The 14,176-nt window shown below is 47.4% G+C and overlaps 1 protein-coding gene and 1 non-coding gene across 16 annotated transcripts in view; one reads left to right on the top strand and one right to left on the bottom strand.

Annotated features, from left to right (window-relative positions):
- The window catches only part of ANKRD11 (ankyrin repeat domain 11), a 232,043-nt gene that overhangs the window by 57,152 nt on the left and 160,715 nt on the right, over positions 1-14,176 (top strand). The gene's annotated exons all lie outside the window — the stretch shown is intronic.
- LOC118149855 (U6 spliceosomal RNA) lies at positions 3,921-4,028 on the bottom strand. Its single transcript, XR_004737564.1, has one exon. It is a non-coding gene; the product is annotated as a U6 spliceosomal RNA (small nuclear RNA).

The following is a 14,176-nucleotide window of genomic DNA, read 5'->3' as shown; positions in this document are numbered from 1 at the left end:
CATTCTATTGGTGGCAGGTTGCCTGGGTCCTTTCCAGGCTTTGCTTCAATCAGGCTTTAAGCAGAACCTGGCCTGTGAGGCATTTGATGCACAGCGAGAGCATTTTGGCTGTCCCTGGAACTGCAGGGACAGAGGGTATGCACGTGGGAGGTGCAGGAGGGTGACAAGTGGAGAAGCAGCAGCAGGGGCTGGCAACAGCCTCTGGGCCCCAGATTGAAGGATGAGGGAAGCGGATGCTCTGGAGGTGTGAGTGGGAGGCTGTGTGTAAGAAGGCCCCTTGGATGCCCAGTGGACAGGGAGCTGTGTGCTGGGCGTGGCTGTGGCCCGTGCCACTGTCATTGAGGGTCGTCCAGGGTCCTGCCACAAGGATCTCAGGGCTTCACCTTACAGCCATTGATGGCCTGGCAGCCAGAATTGACTTTGTGGGATTTTTTGTTTGTTTGTTTATTTTTAGACAGGGTCTTGCTCCTGCTAGGCTTAAGCAATCTTTCCTCCTCATCCTCCGGAATAGCTGGGAGTACAGATGGGGCATGCCACCACACCTGGTTAAGTTTTGTATTTTCTGCAGAGATGGGGTTTTGCTGTGTTTCCCAGGTTGGTCTTGAACTCCTGGGCTCAAGCGATCTGCCCATCTCAGCTTCCCAAAGTGCTGGGATTACAGGCGTGAGCCACTGGGCCTAGCCACCTTAGTGTTAAACTCTCTTTAGATGCAGATATCACGGAAGCTTTAGGAGAACCTCACCAGTTTTCACATTAGAAGCTTTGGCTGCAGCTTTAGGTGTCTTCTTAGGGCATGTGTTAGGCCTTTTGTGAATAGGATTGCAGGCTGTGTCCAGGGCCTCTGTCTGTACACCCAGGTCTCGCCTCCATCACTGTCCTCTCTGGAAATAGGGACCCCTGCTCTGCCAGGACACCCCCTATACACCCTGTGGTTCTTCATGGGGGTTTGGTTGAAGGAACCTCTGGGCTCCTCAGTCCTCTTCCCTTCATCTGCATCCAAATAGCTCATTCATTGAAAACATACCCAATTAGGGACTGATCAAGGATATCCTACCCACTCCCTTTATGAAACACAATTAGAAGTCCTTTTTAAATTACGAGAAAATTGTAAAAAAAAAAAAAAAAAAAAAAAAAGTGAGTTCTAGGTGTGGTTCTCAGTGTGGATCCACCTGAAGAACAAAACAAAGCTTCATCTTCTCTTAGGCAGGAACATATACTAGGCCTTTTTTTTAAGAAAACAAAAATCTTTTCCTTTTTTATTTTTTTTAAAGATTGTTGAATTAGGGTCTCCACCTTGTTGCTGAGGCTGGAGTGCAGTGGCACAATCTTGGCTCACCACAGCCTTTACCTCCTGGGTTCCGGCAGTTCTCCTGCCTCAGCCTCCTAACTAGCTGGGATTACAGGCATGCACCACCGCACTCAGCTCATTTTGTTGTTGTTGTTGTTGTTTTTGAGACAAAGTTTCGCTTTTGTTGCCTAGGCTGGAGTGCAGTGGTGTTATCTTGGCTTACCTCTGCCTCCCAAGTTCAAATGATTCTCCTGCCTGAGCCTCTCTGGTAGCTAGGATTACAGGCATGCGCCACCACACCTGGCTAATTTATTTTAAATATTTTTAGTAGAGACGGGGTTTCTCTATGTTAGTCAGGCTGATTTCGAGTGCCTGACCTCCAGTGGTCTGTCTGCCTCGGCCTCCCAAAGTGCTAAGATTACAGACATGAGCCACTGCACCTGGCCTAAAAATCTTTATTTTTAAAAACACAGTTATTTCTTGATTTTTATTGAAGTAGAGGTTGTAGTATCAGAGTAAGAATTCAGATGTCAGGGAGGGAACTGGCCCTGTGTTTGCGATGATTGCTGTCTTTGTTTGCAGCCTTGGAGTAGCCTGAGTGTGTGGAGGAGAACATACCATCCCCAGCCTCTTTGGGTTGTTGGGGTTGGGGCACTGATCCCAAGTATGTCTGTGGGTTAGGGTGGAGGATGATAGTGACGCCCATGAGAGGTGGGATGTTGCTTCAGGAGTAGCATTGACCTCCTAGTTTGCTGAAACTCAAGAGGCTAAATTTGCTCAGCCAGTGCTTCAAACTGGCTGAGTGGTGGTTGAACTAGGGTTGGTTCTCTTTTTCTTTGTTTGTTTTTTTTCGTTTGTTTGTTTAAACAATAATGTTTCCCCATGAAGTCCTAGGGTTGGTTCTGTATATACTAGTTAAAGAAAACAGCTTTCCTCCCCTTCCTTTACTAATACGTTGGTTAATGCCATGTCCAAACAGCCTATTTTACTTCTGCAAACAGGCCACATGGATAAGGGCTTAGCTTTCTGGGAAAAAATCAGCCATTCACATTTGCCTTCTCTGAGCTGGGCCTTCTGTGAAGACATGGGGAGCTGAGTCAGTGAGTGCCTGATCACCCTCACCTAAGGGGCCAGCAGGCCTAGGTGCTGAGCCTCCAGGTGGGTGGTAAGGGCAGGTACTGAATGGGTATGCGTGGCAGGGGCTGCAGGGGTCGGAGCATGCCTGCTCCTGTGGTGATGTTCTCTGCGGTCTCTGCTGCTTTCTTTAAGTTGTGCTTCCCTGAGCTCAAGCCCATCATGCACTTCCCACACTGTAGGGTTACTTGGTTGTTGCATCATAGTTGATTTTTGTTAGATGTGTTGCTTTAAAATTTATTTATTTATAATAGAGATGGGATCTAGCTCTGTTTTCCAGTCTGGTCTTGAACTCATGGGCTCAAGCCATCCTCCTTCCTGTCTCCCAAAGGACTGGGATTACAGGCATGAGCTACCACGCCTGGCCTCGACTTTCTGAAAGTAGCCTTGCTTGCTGAGAGGGCCAGAAGTGGTTCATCACAGCTTTTCTTTTCCTTGCTTTTGGAGAAGAAACGGTGGGGAAAGTGTTATGATTGGATTTCAGGTGAAATCAAAGTCCTGGGCTGGGCTAGCTCCAGGCATGCTGATAGCAAACCCTACCCTGCACCCCCTCCTTAAAAGTAGGCCATTGGCACTTTGTGGAGACCAAAGAAAATGTTTAATGCTCAGCCGCTTTTTCCAGCAAGACTCTGTCCTGTATAGGAGTTGCAGTGAGTGGCAGCATGTTCATAGTTGTAGTTGAGGCATTAATTTCATGGAGACCGTCTTCTGTTCATTGCATTTACGTCTGGAGGGATGCTACATGGTGTTCTTTCTTCTGTTGGTAATTTCGAAATTCGCATATCAGTATCTGCCTGTTCTGAGTCTTATTAATATTTTATGCAGAAACACAAAAAATATTTAACTCCCTTTTTTTTGGTAAAACACCTAAGTGAGTTACTTATTTCAGATTTAAACATTTCATCAACCTTTGACCCTGCCATGGTGAGTTTCAGTGTACTACATAAAGTGTGTTCTTGGTCTGTGGAGTCTTTGCCACCCTGTCCAGTCTGACAGGGCGCTTTGTCTCTGCACACCTCTCCTTTGGTGTTGATGCTGGCCTGGCATGGCAGCTGTAGTTGGCACAGACTTTGTGGGTGCTGTCCTCCCGGCAGGCTCACTCTGCACCCTGGGCCTTGCTTCACCTTCTGTGCAGATGTTTCTTGATGCCTCTTGGTCATAGGTCATTATTTTTCACCCCTATTTCATTAATCCTGCTTGTGTATCTTTACATGTAAAAAAGGGGTATTGCCACTCTTAAGAATTTCATTTCATTTCTCTTCCTTGTAAAAACTGGTTGAAAAGGCTTAACAGGTCTGGTAGCCTTCTGGGTGGAGAGAGTATTGCTGAAAGAATTTTCCATTAGTGGCAGGCAGCTTGTAGGTGTTTGTCTGGCGTCCTTCCCTGTGGGTGGTGCAGGGTGGTGCTTGCTGTGGGAATGGGGGCACATTTGTATCTCTTTTACTGCTTGGAAGGCACCTTGCAGTGCAGGTCCCAGTTTGTGTGTGTGTTTTTTTTTAAAAGCATGGAATGCTTCACAAATTTGCATGTCATCATTGCATAGGGACTGTGCTAATCTTCTCTGTGTTGTTAGAATTTTTAGTACATGTGCTGCCAAAGTGAGCATGTCATGCTTGGCTTGCCAGTGAGAAGTTCGATTTGAAATAACTCATATTTGAGGCTGGGGGTGGTGGCTCACACCTGTAATCCCAGCACTTTGGAGGCCAAGGCGGGCAGATCAGTTGAGGTCAGGAATTTGAGACCAGCCTGACCAACATGGTGAAAACCTGTTTGTACTAAAAATACAAAAATTAGCTGGGCGTGGTGGCACATGCCTGTAATCCCAGCTACTGGGGAGGTTGAGGCAGTGGGCCTGGGAGATGGCAATCTCAGCGAGCCAAGATTGCATTCGTGCACTCCCGCCTGAGTGACAGAGTGAGACTCTGTCTCAACAATATAAGAGTAAAAAAAATGAAATATTTCACATTTGAACAATTTCCTGGCTGGAGGAAAAGTCCTTGCTATGTTTATAATGAAAGAGGTAGAGCCTGGGTACTGTGGTGAGGTGTTCAGTGACATTGTCAGGGCCTTCGGAAAATGGTGGCCGCGTTGTGCTGTAAGGGGCAGAAGCACCGGGGGCTCGCTAGGCATGGAGGCCATGATGGGGTTGGAGGTGAGAATGGGGTATACAACTTCCTGCCACTGGGAACTCAGGGCAGCCAGCAGAACCTCGCTGTGAGAGTCTAGGATCCAGCAACATTCCTGGTGGGTAATGAGGAGAAACGACTAACCTGTCAGCACCTGCCCTTTGTGGAACACAGGCCTCCTCCCTGGAGCATCAGGCTTCATTTGAAATGAGTCTTCAATGTATAAGACCATTCCTGAATGATACAGTTCAGCTGGTGGAAATAGAGATTTGTTTTGGCCTAAAATCTAGAGGTATTGAGAGAAACAGAAACAAGCACTGTGTGGGGGTAGCTGTGCATAAAAGGGCATTTGTGGGATCATCTTTACTCAGGATCCAGTTTGAGCAAAAACGGAGGAACAGTCTTGGTTTCTCTTAAACAGGTGGTTTTCCGAGACAAATTCAAAAGCATTTTTTGGAGAAGCACTGTTGCATCTCTCCATCACATTCCAAACATAGTTTCTAATGACGTTTTTAGAGTGTAGAGTTAGAGTATAGAATATCGAAATTAAATCCTTAGTCAGGAAAGGGTGGACATTACCTGCCGTGTTCCCCAAAGCACTGGCACCAGCGGGCGGTGCATCATCAGCTGGAGTGTCCTTTCTCTGCTGAGCCTCCCCCGCCCCGTGGCCTTCTTGGCCCTCAGTGCACCGCACCCCGTGTGCCGTGTGCTCACTGTGTACAAACCTTTGTCATACTGATGAATTAATTCATGCTTAGTACTTTTTACAGAGTTCATTTCTTAGTCACAGGTAACCTTAATTTTGCTTTCAGTGCAAGGACTTTTCATTTCTAGACTGGATTTGAGTGGTTTGAACTGAGGTCTGGTGACTTTGGGAAAGGTATTGTGTGGGAAAGTGCCGTTTTGGTGAACGCCATAGCCGGCCAGCATCTTGCGATCACAGACAGATTCCTGCTGTGGCCAGTGTTCAGTTACACAGAGCACATTTAATTTTTTAAGCGTCAAGTTTGCGTATTTTTGAATAATTCTTTCTCTGAAGACTTTTTGATGACTGCGGTTGTTGTTTGGTGATGGAATGTATTCTGATGTTAGATGTGTGAGGTTTCAAAGAAGTCTGTAATAGAGTCTGTGTAAGAGAGCCTGTTTTGAGATGTTCTTTAGCCTCTTCAGAATGAAAATTCATTTAAGTATTTTAGAACTTTACTCTGGAGAGTTTTAGCACATGCATAGCAAGGAAAGTTATTTTTTATAAACCACGATCCACATTCTCTTTCCGCTTTGACTGTGACACACATACCCCTACCAGAATTCATGCACACTCACGCATTGCCACACAGCCACAGATGTGCCTTTTGATGCCATGTGGATTTATTTTCTGTCCTGGCAGCCTTGGAGGCAGGCAGCCCCCTTTCTGGAGCCCCTCACTGGGTGGTGCCTGGGCGTCCTCTGTGGCTTCTCCAGGGCTCTACCTGCATTGCCGTGAGTTGGATTTTTTGGGGCCCTGAGTTTGTGCTTTATATTTTCTTTTGCTTTCTTCCTCTCCCTCTTTCCTCCCCTTTTCCCTGATTTTGAGACAGGGTCTTGCCATGTTGTCCAGGCTGGAATGCAGTGGTATTCGCAGCCTGGTGTGCTCACAGTTCACTGCAGTGTTGACCTCCTGAGCTCAAGCTACTCCTACTGAGTAGCTGGGACTACAAGTGCATACCACCATGCCCAGCTATTTTTTTATTCTGTTTTTGTTGTTATAAAGATGAGGTCCACTGTATTGCTCAGGCTGATCTGAAACTTCTGGCCTTAACTGATCCTCCTCCCTCAGCCTTCCAGAGTGCTGGGATTACACGTGTGAGCCACCGTGCCCAGCCCTTGGCATTTTCTGGTGCTCTGCTTTTCCTGGTTTCACTGTTATTTAACCCTCCTTCCAGGAAACATGTACATTCTACATGAATATATTAATAAAATGTTTATTTTTAATCACAGCACTCTGAATTCTTTTGGAGGAAGCCTCTTGATGTGAACTGCCATCATCCCCTTGAGGACTGGAGAAGAAGGAGGAGGCATGGGGATGGTTGTGATGTGAGCACTGGGCTGAAGGTTCAGTGTTTTAGACCTCAGTCCTGAAAGGCTGTGATTTCCTCTGAGTGTCTGATTCTTTGTCAGATTCCTCATGAGAGTCAGGTCACAGATCATGGAGCTAAGGTAGTGGGCTGTGGCTTGGCCCCGACACTGGTGAGAGACGCATGCCTCCTGCTGTGCGTGTGCGCAGAGGAGCTGGAGCTCTTGACTTCTCTGGAGGCCGCCCATCAGTCTAGGTCAGTTGCACTGTGTGTTGTTGTAGTTGAGCTTATGACTGGCTCTTCTGGTGATAATTGGGAATGAAAACATTCCACAGAGCTCTAAGGTGTGCGGAGTTGTGTGTGAGCAGTGTAGATGAAGGATAGAATAAGCTTTTCTTTGCTGATTGTGAGGTTGTATTCACAACCTCAATTGCTGAGGCGCTGTGGCGTGTTTCAGCTTCATCCTAAATACTGCACTGCATTTTAGATGGATTTTCTCACCCGTGTCCCTGTATTTCTGTTTTACATGGAGAACTTTGACACTTGTTTTTTCTTTGGTGTAGTTTTTAGCACTAAAAGAGTATACAGATAGTCCCTGACTTAACAATGGGTCAACTTAGGATTTTTGACTTCACTATGGGTTTATTGGGTTGTAACCCATTACAAGTTCAGGAATGTTTGTATTTGATTGTATCTCTTTAGAAATAAAATCATTAATTTAGTGTTGTCTCTTTTTAAATTTTTATTTACTCAGAGGTCATATATGTTTGTGCTTAGGACTCAGTTGTCTATACTTGTAAACAGCATCTTTCAAAAAAGTTTTCTGTTTACTAAAAACAGGTGGGACTGATGTGAACCTTCAGTACCTCAGTGCTGCGGGTGGGAAAGAAGACTTTGCCTGGACTGCATGCACGTGCATTTGAATAGCGTGCCACGCTGAGAGTTTCCATTGTGATCTTTACTTTTGGTATGAATGGAAGAATACAGTCCCTTTTTTTTGGGCTTTGTTTTTCTTAAGAAAAAGTTTAATCTTTTTTTTGAAGCAGGGTCTTGCTCTGTTGTTCAGGTTGGAGTGCAGTGATGTGGTCACAAACTCCTTGGCTCAAGCAGTCTCCCATCTCGGCCTCTAAGGTAGCTGGGATCACAGGCATGCACACCAATACCTGGCTGGTTTATTTTAAAATTTTTTGTAAAGATGAGGTCTCACTGTGTTACTCAGGCTGGCCTTGAACTCCTGGGATCATTGCAATCCTCCCACTTTGGCCTCCTAAATGCTGTAACATTTGATGACTTGAGATGTGAATACTTTTACTTCCAAGGGACTGTGCTTGGTTCTTGGGGACAATGCCTTTCAAACTGTGGATCATGACCCATTATGTCTTACTTAAGAAAACTTTCTTGGCCTGGTGCAGTGGCTCATGACTGTAATCCTAGCACTTTGGGAGGCCTGGGTGGGTGGATTGCTGAGGTCAGGAGTTCAAGCCAAGCCTGGCCAACATAGTGAAACCCTATCTCCACTAAAAATACTGCCGCCCCACCCCCCCCACAAATCTGGATGTGGTGGCACATGCCAGTAGTCCCAGCTACTCGGGAGGCTAAGACAGGAGAATTGTTTGAACCCAGGAAGTGGAGGCTGCAGTGAGCTGAAATTGTGCCACCGCACTCCAGTCTGGTCGACAGAGCAAGACTGTTTCAAAAAAGAAAATAAAAATGTTCCCTATCCCAGGTCCATAAAGATAGCTTCCTATGCCTTCTGCACATTCTGTACTTTTGCCCTTTGCATGTAAGCCTTTAATCTATCCTAAATTGACTTTTGTGTATGGTGTGAGATAAGGAGCCACCTGTTCCTAGTTTTCATGCCAACACCGGTTGTCCCCGCCTCCTGGGCTGTGCATGCGGTTCATGCCATCTCCAGTGCCCCTGCAGTGTCCGAGCTTGCGGTGTCGTGCTGGCCAGCAGTGGGCTCTCCTTGAGACACCGTCACGTGTCTTCATGGTGGACTCTGCCTGGTGTTTGTGTCTAGAAATGTAATAGACTTGTATATATTCATCTTATCTTTTGTATCCAGGAATTTTTCTTCCTACAGATGAGGAAACTAGGAACGACAGAGGCTATTAGAATGTACTTGGAGTCACCCCACCAGTATACGGGCAGGGCCAGGATTTTAACTCTGACTGTCAGACTCCACAGCCCCTGGGCCTAGTTTGCATCATGCACTGTCCTGCCCTGACCTGCAGGAGATTGAACTGGGCACAGTGTCGAGGTGCACTGGAGGCTGGATTGCTGGAGCTGGGAGTGGCATTAGGAGCAGTGGAGAGGCACGGCAGAGGAGCAGACACATGGAGGCGCAGAGGCCGGAGAGAAATGAGAGTAGCCGGGGCAGCACAGCCTCTCTGCCAGACAGGAAGAGCCAGAGAGAGCTGGTCTGAGGGGACAGTGTCTCTATTCTTCAGCCCACAGGTTTTATAGCCCCCCAGATACATAGTGAGTAGGCTCTTGGGAGAGATGTCAGGTTGGAGAGAGCTCTGGAGGACTGTTTGCCCAGGGGCAGTGGTGGCATGCTAGAGAGTGAGGGGCTGCTGAGTGAGAGATGGGGAGGCACAAAAGAGCAGGAAGGAGAAGAGGGAAATGAGGAGTGAGGATATAGCGGTGTGGAGGAGTCAGTGGGGGGCTGGAGGAGCCAGGCTGTTTGCTGCACTAGGTGTCGGGAACATTAGAGTGAAGGAAATGGATGCTGAGAATACCAGAGTCTTTCACTTACTGGTATTCTTTTGGTGGCTTTTAAAAAAAAATTCTCTGTCACAGGATACATATTGGCATCATGCTGGGTTCATGGAATGAGAGTCCACTGTTGTTGCCCCTCTTACTAAGTGGGCATTACTTTCTTCACAGTTTATAGGTTAGAGGGTCTGTTCTCAAGGAATCTGGCTTCGTTTCTTTCTCTGTTGTGAAAATGGTTGCACCCAGGCTAATGCCTTCTGTGACGTCTCCTTCCTCATGTCACTTTTTAGGAGGCTGGGGACGAATGTTCTAAATTCATCAACTGTGACCATCTTTTGTTTAAAGCAAACTGCTTTGAGTTTCCTAATGTTCTCTCTTTTTAAAAGATGTGGTTGATAAATGTATGTTAAATTTAGGGTTCTATTGAGTTAGCTTAAGAAAGTAGATAAGTTGATTTAGAGAAAAACATAAAACTTAATGTCACACCATTCTTTAACCTTCAAGCTTCTCTGAACTGACAGTTGTGGAGTTAGATTCCCTCACAGTTACCTCAGGTGATTATGATAATTTTGTTAAAACAAAAATGTGGCAAAAGTTTCTTGGTTTGCAAGTATCCTACATTGACTTGTTAGTGTTGAGAGTTACATCTTATTTTGTAGCTGAAGCAGCAGCTTAGAGGAACAGTCATTCCAGGAAGAGGGACTCTGCTGAGGCCGGTGTGTCTTCCCTTTCCGCCGGCGTCGGTCCTGCTCCTGCAGAGCAGCCTTCCTGTTTTGCTGTGTTCTGACACCCAAGGCAGATGTTGCTTGAGGTTCCTGTATAGTATTTGCTGTTAGAGACAGTGGTCTTTTCTGCTTGAATTCCTCCCTCCCTCCCTCCCTCCCTCCCTCCCTCCCTCCCTCCCTCCCTCCCTCCCTCCTCTCTCTCTCTCTCTCCCCGCCCTTTCCCTTCCCCTTCCCTTTCCTTTCCTTCCCTGCCCTGTCCTGTCCTTTCCTTTTTCCTGTCCTGTCATTTCTTTTTGAGATGGAGTCTTGCCCTGTCACCAGGGTGGAGTGTAGTGGTGTGATCTTGGCTCACTGCAACCTCTGCCTCCTGGGTTCAAGTGATTCTCCTGCCTCAGCCTACCAAGTAGCTGAGAATACAGGCATGCACCACCATGCCCTGCTAACTTTTGTATTTTTAGTAGAGATGGGGTTTCCCCATGCAGGCCAGCATGGTCTCCATCTCTTGACCTCGTGATCTACCTGCCTTGGCTTCCCAAAGTGCTGGGATTACAGGCATGTTTACATCCACCACACCCTACCCTCTCTGCTTGTATTGCTTGATGAGTGTCATCTGCCAGGAGAAACTTGGATTATCTTTTTTTTTTTTTCTTTTTGAGACCAAGTCTCACTCTGTTGCCCAGGCTGGAGTGCAGTGGTGCGAACTTGGCCGACTGCAACCTCCACCTCCCGGATTCAAGGAATTCTCCTGCCTCAGCCTCCTGAGTAGCTGGGACTAAAAGTGTGAGCCCCCATGCCCGGCTAATTTTTGTATTGTTAGTAGAGACAGATTTTACCATGCTTGCCAGGCTGGACTTGATCTCCTGACCTCAGGTGATCCACCCGGCTCAGCCTCCTAAAGTGCTGTGATTACAGGTGTGAGCCACTATGTCCAGCCGAATTACAGTGTTTTGACAGAAGAATATTTCAGTCCACTTTCCCAAATGGGGAATCTTTCTTTTGCCCCGGGGTCTTCAGTCAGATTGTTGTAAGAATGTGTGTAACAGTGCAGAATCCCCTCTGCTCTCTGCCACACCTTCTGGTTCAGTGGGCGTGTTCAGCGCAGCCCCAGGACACTACTGGCTGTCCTGGAAATTTGAAGTGATTGAGAGGTGTTGGGCTGCAGCAGCATGTTGAGCTGAATGTGGAAATTGAAGTGAAAAAGGCTTCCTGTTCCTTGAACAGACAGACTGAAAGCGCGTCTGTGTGTGAAGAGCCAGTGGCTTTGGGTGTGTCAGTTGGTCTGCGGCTCCCGTCAGGTGAGTGTTTGCACCTGGGCCCGCACCCTGCTTCAGCCAGCCGTCTGCTTGGGCACTTCAGGTTGTTGCAGGTATTCTTGTGCCTTGGTGCAGTCTCAGCAGTTAGAGCATAACTTCCTCACGGCACAGCTGCCCCAGACACCCGGGGTGCTTGCTGCATTTCCCTCCAGGTCTTTCCTGTTTCAGTTATTAGATACTCATCAAACATGGGGCCACTAGAATACAGAAGACCTTGGCCAGAGTCCTCAGACCTGGTGTGTATGGTGTGCGTGTGTGAGTCTGCACCTGTCCCACACGCCACTCTTTAACAAATGCAGATTTTGGATCCCAGGAGATATCCATTGTGAAATTTATAGACACGGACTGTTGGGCCAGCTTTCCTTCTGCTGATTAGCCACTGACCAGCTGCATGCTTCTGCAGTCTCACTGTGATAGGTGGACCTCAGGTGGCCCGGGCAGGGGCGAGGCACGGGGCTGGACAGGGTGAGGCACGGGACTGGGCAGGGGTGAGACATGGGACTAGGCAGGGGTCAGGACTGGGCAGGGGCAAGGCACTGCTCTGTGCAGGGGTGAGACACGGGACTGGGCAGGGGCGAGGCACAGACTGCATGATGCTGCTCCTCCTGGCTGCAGTGATTTCGCTGGACTTTCCCATTTTTATGGCTTTCTTTCTCAAACTTGGTCTGATTGAGTTACCTGGAGAAGAAGGGTGTGAGAATTCTCAAGTTAGAGAAGAATTGCTTTATGGTCATTATTTCTACAACTGTATGATTGGGAGTTTGGGTGGGGAAGGGCTAGGTTAGTGATTTTTTTATTAGTTTTCCTTGGAACACATTTTAAGTTTAAGCCTTTACCCCCAGACACACAGAATCCAAAGCGTCTTGTGGAGGTGAATGTGTGTAGGGTGCGCCATGGGTGATGCTGTCTTTTAAGCACTGGGGTGTGGCTGCCCTGTGCTTCTTCTCTAGGTCCTGTTTGCATTTGGGCCTGTTGTTTATTTCTTGTGGGTGGTCCAGGTCAGGCAGGGTAGGTGGGTATCCTACCTTGTCCGTGGATGACACACTAGGTGCACCTTCTCTGAGTAGCTGCCTGGGAGCCGGCAACTTTCTGTATTTAGAGGCCAGTATCCTGTCCATGTCCCCCTCCCCTCATACTGTGGTTAACGAATCATACGTTTAAAGCCTATAATTCCCGGATGTCGTTATCAGAAAAAAAATCATGTTAGGGCTGGTCACAGTGGCTCACGCCTATAAATGCCATGGCTGGGCCATGACAAGCTGGGGCTTGTCATGAAACCCTCTTAAGGGGAGGGCTCCTTACTGTCTTCTTTTTTAATTTCTGAATTACTCTTCTCTGTGAGCTCCATTTATTTGAGGTGAATGTTCATGTGTTCTGAAGAATGTAAGTTGAATGGATCAAAGGGTAAAATGCGCAGAGGCTGAGGGACGGCTGCTTTTACTACGGCAGTGCTTTTACACAAGGTTGCCCTATGTCCATGTTTATTTTTTTTGGTGGGGAGGCCAGGGTCAGGAGTTCAAGACCAGCCTTGCCAAGATGGTGAAACCCCGTCTCTACTAAAAATACAAAAATTAGCCGGGTGTGGTGGCGTGCACCTGTAATCCCAGCTATTCGGGCGCCTAAGGCAGAGAATTGCTTCAACTGGGAGAAGAGACAGAGGTTGCAGTGAGTCAAGATCATGCCACTGCACTCCACCCTGGTCTGCAGAACAAGACTTCGTCTCAAAAAAAAAAAAAAAAAATCAAACTTTATTAGTATCAGATGTTCATATAGCTGTTTTCTCAGGAGTACTTGGATTCTGAAGCAGACAGCAGCCCCTCTTCTCTCCACTTTGGGGTCTGGGCCTGGAGAATGTGGTGTGCTTGGTCCCCGTGTCGAAGCACTGTTTCTTAGGTGCTGCTCCTTTAGGGTGGTGTTGCTTGAGCTGGGACTGGTGACCAACACTGTGTTTCTCTTCCACATGGTGTATTTGGAAAGCCTGTTTGTTGGTGGTAGTGAGGTGGGAACGAAAAGGAGTCTGAACTTGGCATACGGTTAGGGTCTTTTGCTGAAGCGGAAACTCTGCAGAGGAGAAAATGGACGCTTTATTCCTAGAAACGTGCTGATTAGCTTGTAGGTGAGCAGACGTAAAGAAGTTGGAGGGATCCATATGCTAAGGCCAAAATATTGAATTACTCGGGGATGCAGGAGCTGGCTCACCTGCATCGGCCACTCAGCTGGGGCTTCTCTTGAAGCCTCTTGAAGGGGAGGGCTCCTTACTGTCTTGCTTTTTAATTTCTAAATTGCTCTTCTCTACAAGCTACATTTATCTGAGGTGAACTTTCATCTGTTCCAAAGACTGTAACCTGAATGGATCAAAAAGGTAAAATGCTCAGAGGCCAAGAGACAGCCGCTTTTACTGTGGCAGTGCTTCTACGCAATGTGGCCCAATGTCCATGTTTGTTTGTTTTGGTGAGATAGGGTCTCACTCTGTCACCCACAGCTGGAGTGTGGTGCCGTGATAAAAGCTCCCTGTAGCCTTGACCTCACAGTCTACAGGGATCCTCCTGAGTAGCTGGGACCACAGGCATGCACCTCCATGCCTATTTTTTTTGTTATTTTGTAGGGATGGGGTCCCATTATGTTGTCTAAGCTAGTCTGGAACTCCTGGGCTCAGGACCATACTGTGATAGTGTATGAACGGGGGTGTGTGTGCTTGGTAAAGTTTTCCAGTATGGTGGTGACATAGTATAAAAATACACGAGCAGCCGGGCCCGGTGGCTCACGCCTGTAATCCCAGCACTTTGGGAGGCCGAGGTGGGTGGATCACGAGGTC

This window comes from Callithrix jacchus, chromosome 20 (genome assembly GCF_049354715.1).
Source record: "Callithrix jacchus isolate 240 chromosome 20, calJac240_pri, whole genome shotgun sequence".
In the NCBI taxonomy this organism is placed as follows: domain Eukaryota; kingdom Metazoa; phylum Chordata; class Mammalia; order Primates; family Cebidae; genus Callithrix; species Callithrix jacchus.
The sequence above is the reverse complement of the archived record's forward strand: the minus strand, read 5'-3'. Positions and strand labels throughout refer to the sequence as shown.